The sequence below is a fragment of the Scyliorhinus torazame genome, chromosome 28 (genome assembly GCF_047496885.1).
Source record: "Scyliorhinus torazame isolate Kashiwa2021f chromosome 28, sScyTor2.1, whole genome shotgun sequence".
Classification (NCBI taxonomy): Eukaryota; Metazoa; Chordata; class Chondrichthyes; order Carcharhiniformes; family Scyliorhinidae; genus Scyliorhinus; species Scyliorhinus torazame.
The window spans coordinates 36,395,016-36,400,226 of NC_092734.1; the positions used below are offsets into that span (position 1 = coordinate 36,395,016).

Consider the following 5,211-nt stretch of genomic DNA (forward strand, 5'->3'; position numbering starts at 1 on the left):
GATTCACTTTGGAAGGAATAACAGGAATGCGGAATATTTGGCTAATGGTAAAGTTCTTGAAAGTGTGGATGAGCAGAGGGATCTAGGTGTCCATGTTCATAGATCCCTGAAAGTTGCCACCCAGGTTGATAGGGTTGTGAAGAAGGCCTATGGAGTGTTGGCCTTTATTGGTAGAGGGATTGAGTTCCGGAGTCAGGAGGTCATGTTGCAGCTGTACAGAACTCTGGTACAGCCGCATTTGGAGTATTGCGTACAGTTCTGGTCACCGCATTATAGGAAGGACGTGGAGGCTTTGGAGCGGGTGCAGAGGAGATTTACCAGGATGTTGCCTGGTATGGAGGGAAAATCTTATGAGGAAAGGCTGATGGACTTGAGGTTGTTTTCGTTGGAGAGAAGAAGGTTAAGAGGAGACTTAATAGAGGCATACAAAATGATCAGGGGGTTGGATAGGGTGGACAGTGAGAGCCTTCTCCCGCGGATGGAAATGGCTGGCACGAGGGGACATAACTTTAAACTGAGGGGTAATAGATATAGGACAGAGGTCAGAGGTGGGTTCTTTACGCAAAGAGTAGTGAGGCCGTGAAATGCCCTACCTGCTACAGTAGTGAACTCGCCAACATTGAGGGCATTTAAAAGTTTATTGGATAAACATATGGATGATAATGGCATAGTGTAGGTTAGATGGCTTTTGTTTTGGTGCAACATCGTGGGCCGAAGGGCCTGTACTGCGCTGTATTGTTCTATGTTCTATGTTCTATGTCCCCTGGTTCTAGAATCTCCACCAGGGGAAACAATTTTATCCTGCCCACTCTATCTCTTCCCCTCATGATTTTTGTACACCTCAATTAAGTCACCCCTCAGCCTTCTTTGTTCCAGGGAAAATAACCCCAACCTCTCCAATCTCTCCTCGGAGCTACACTTTTCCAGCCCTGGCAACATTCTTGTAAACCTCCTCTGCCCTCTCTCCAGAGCAATAACGTCCTTCCAGTAATGTGGTGACCAGAACTGCGCACAATACTCCAGTTGTGGCCACCGGTGTTTTCTACAATTCCAACATTATATCCTTACTTTTATATTCTATACCTCTGCCAATGAATGAGAGCATTCCATCTGCTTTCTGAACAGCCTTGTCTACTTGAACGGCTGCCTATAGGGACCTGTGTACTTGTACGCCAAGATCTCTCCCTTCATCTACCCCTCTTAGTATATTCCCATTTACTGTGTATTCCCTATAACTGTTCGACCTCTCTAAATGCATGACCTCACACTTCTCTGTGTTAAATTCCATCGGCCATTTTATTGCCCACTTCACCAACCCATCTGTATCATTTTAAAGATTAGAGCTATCCTCTACACTGTCCACCCCTCAGCCAATCTTTGTGTCATCTGCAAATTTCCCAATCGTGCCCCCAACGTTCACAACCAAATCGTTAATATATAACACACACAAACAACGAGCCCTGTGGAACACCACTTGAAACAACTTTCCAATTGCAAGGGCAGCCATCGACCATTATCCTTTGTTTCCTGTTCCTGTTATGAAGAAAACTTTTTATCCAGTTTGCCACATTGCCCTGTACCCCATGAGCTTTCACTTTCCTGACCAATCTTCCATGTGTTACTTTGTCAAACACCTTGTTAAAATCCATGTACAAAACATCCACTGCACTACCTTCATCAACCCTTCTTGTCACTTTGTCAAAAAATTTGTGAGAAAAGACCTTCCTTTAACAAATCTATGCTGACAATCACTGACTAGTCCATAATTTCTGTACAAGTTAAACCTATCTCTCAGGGTTGATTCTACTAATTTGTCCACCCCTGATGTAAGACTAACTAGCCTATAATTGTTTGACATTTCCTTCGATCCCTTATTAAACAATGGAACCACTTTTGCATTTCTCCAGTCCTCCAGTACCTCCCCGATTGGAAAATCGTCCTCAGAGCATCTGCTATCTCCTCCCTGACCGCCTTCATTAGCCTTGGAAACAATGCATCTGGCCCTGGCGACTTATCAACTTTCAAGGATTCCAACCCTTCTCTCTTTATGCTTTCTTATGTGCATCCATCTATGATTATTCCACTCAGTATCTCATGGTGTTCCTCCTGGACTGCTATAGCTGCACCTTCCATTTCCTTTGTAAACACGGAGACAAAATATTCATTTCATACCTTTCCCACAGCCTCTGCATCTACACACAAGTTCCCCTCTTCATCTCTGGTGGGTCCCACCTTTGCCTTAACCTTTTACCATTAATATATTGGGAAAAGATCTTTGGGTGGATTTTCTTTAACTTTAACTTTACTTGCTAATCATTTCTCATGTCCTCTCTTTGATTTCCTTATTTCCTTTTTGACTTTGTCCCTGCGCTTCCTATACCCGTCACGGCTATCTGCAGTGTTCAGTTCTTTATACCTATCGTGCACTTTCTTTTTCTGTTTGATCTTCCCCTGTATTCCTCTAGACAACCAGAGGGTCTAGATTTGGCAGTACCACTCTTAATTCTGGAGGGGACGTGTCTACTTTGTATATTTAGGGTCTCTCCGTTTAGTGCTTCCCACTGGTTTTCCACAGATTTATCCTCCAGCAGAACTGGCCAGTCCACCTCAGCCAAGTCCCTCCTCATTACTGCAAACATTGTCTTCCCCAATTCAAAACTTTTACTCTTGCGTTATCTCTGTCCTTTCCCATGGTAACCCTAAATCTAATTGAATTGTGATCACTATCCCCGATATGGTCGGCCGCTGTTACTTCATCCACTTGTCCTTCTTCGTTCCCCAAGATTAGGTCTAGAATTGCATCTCCTCTCGTTGGCTAAAAGGTTTTTCCTGCACACACTGCAGAAATCTTTCTCCCTCAGTTCCCCTTATCTTGTTTGAATCCCAATTGATATTGGGATCGTTAAAGCCTCCGACTATTACTGCCCTCTTGTTCTTACAGGCAGAAATCTGCCTCCACATTTGCTCTTCTATCGCCTTTCACAATTTGGGGGTCTGTAGTATACTCCCAGTAAAGCGACTGCTTCTTTCTTATGTCGAAATTCCAGATTAACCAATCTAGATTACATGATCCTCTCTGCCCTCTGACTATGATCATGCGGCAGCATTCTGTGATACACATCTGTCCAAACCTTAATATCAAATTGGTCACATCAAAAATTCAAGAAAAAATTGAAACCTTAGCGAGAAATTAGAAAGCCACGCAGACACGGGGAGACTGTACAAACGCCACGCAGACACAGGGAGACTGTACAAACTCTACACAGACACGGGGAGACTGTACAAACGCCACGCAGACACGGGGAGACTGTACAAACTCTACACAGACACGGGAAGACTGTACAAACGCCACGCAGACACGGGGAGACTGTACAAACGCCACGCAGACACGGGGAGACTGTACAAACTCTACACAGACACGGGAAGACTGTACAAACGCCACGCAGACACAGGGAGACTGTACAAACTCCACGCAGACACGGGGAGACTGTACAAACGCCACGCAGACACAGGGAGACTGTACAAACTCTACGCAGACACGGGGAGACTGTACAAACTCCACGCAGACACGGGGAGACTGTACAAACGCCACGCAGACAGTCACCCAAGGCCAGAATCGAACCCGGGTCCTTGGCGGTGTGAGGCGGTAGTGCTAACCGCTGTGCCAACGAGGCAGGGTTGGACACCAAGCAAGATTCTTCAACTGTTGAACGTAAGCTATTTTCTTATCGCTCAGGTGCTTAATTCTGTGTTTAGATTGAAGTTTGTTTCACTATAAAAGCTGTCTACTGGTTCATTTCCCCACAGATTTCCAAAGTAAAGCGGTAGGTTCTCACCCGAAATCCCATAACAAATTGGCGTTCTCGTTCTTGGACCCATAACAATCGGGTTCTAGTCCGGGATTAACAAAAAATTGGGGTTTTGGTCTGGACCCATAACAATGTCAGTAAAGTATCGTACACAGGGCAGCGAAGGACAATGCTAACCCTGACGCGTTAAGCAACCTCCCTTTGCCCAATTTGCCAACTCGGGTATTGTGCCCTCCCGAGACAAAGAACAAAGAAAGGTAGAGCTTGCAGTAGAGCACTCCAAGCCTGTGCCGACCACGCTGCCGGTCTAAACTTCTACACTTCCTGGGTCCGTATCCCTCTATTCCCATCCTATTCATGTATTTGTCAAGATGCCCCTTAAATGTCACTATCGTCCCTGCTTCCACCACCTCCTCCGGTAGCGAGTTCCAGGCACCCACTACCCTCTGTGTAAAAAACGTGCCTCGTACATCTCCTCTAAACCTTGCCCCTCGCACCTTAAACCTGTCATGATATGCAAACATGCAACCGATGAACACTCAGAATAGGACACAACCAATGGGCAGTCAGGACACTCAGAGGTGGCATCACCACAAGGGGGCATGACATAAACACTATAAAAGGGACGAGGCACTCACACCCTGCCTCTTCCCACAGACAGACATCTAGAGAGTTAGACCGATTTGATCATCAGCATCACACCCCAGCACGTGGCTTAGAGCAAGCTGGTACAGTTAGACTGAGTTACTAGTTAGATTAGCAGAGAGTCAAACTCATTTGAGAACTGTGTTAATAGTTCAATAAACACGTTGAAGTCATTTCAGAGTCTGGAGCATCCTTTAGTTAAGACTGCATCAAGTAGCAGCCGGTGTTATCCGAAGCAGCATAACACAACAAAACCTATTCCCCCGAGTAATTCTCCTTCGATAGCTCAGCTGGTAGGGCGGAGGACTGTAGATCATAAAAACGGACATCCTTAGGTCGCTGGTTTAATTCCCGCTCGAAGGAAGCCACCCTTCCCTTTCTCAGGGGCTGGTTTAGCACACTGGGCTAAATCGCTGGCTTTGAAAGCAGACCAAGGCAGGCCAGCAGCACGGTTCGATTCCCGTACCAGCCTCCCTGAACAGGCGCCGGAATGTGGCGACTAGGGGCTTTTCACAGTAACTTCATTGAAGCCTACTCGTGACAATAAGCGATTTTCATTTCATTTCATTTCAATTGACCCCTCTACTCTGGGAAAAAGTCTCTGACTATCCACTCAGTCTATACCCCTCATAATTTTGTAGACCTCTATCAGGTCGCCCCTCAACCTCCGTCGTTCCAGTGAGAACAAACCGAGTTTATTCAACCGCTCCTCATAGCTAATGCACTCCATACCAGGCAACATCCTGGTAAATCTCTT

General features: G+C 45.9%; 1 non-coding gene across 1 annotated transcript; it reads left to right on the forward strand.

Annotated features, from left to right (window-relative positions):
- Window positions 1–4,729: 4,729 nt before the first annotated feature.
- On the forward strand, window positions 4,730–4,817 carry trnay-gua (transfer RNA tyrosine (anticodon GUA)). Its single transcript is given in 2 exon segments — window positions 4,730–4,766; window positions 4,782–4,817. It is a non-coding gene; the product is annotated as a tRNA-Tyr (tRNA).
- Window positions 4,818–5,211: the final 394 nt, after the last annotated feature.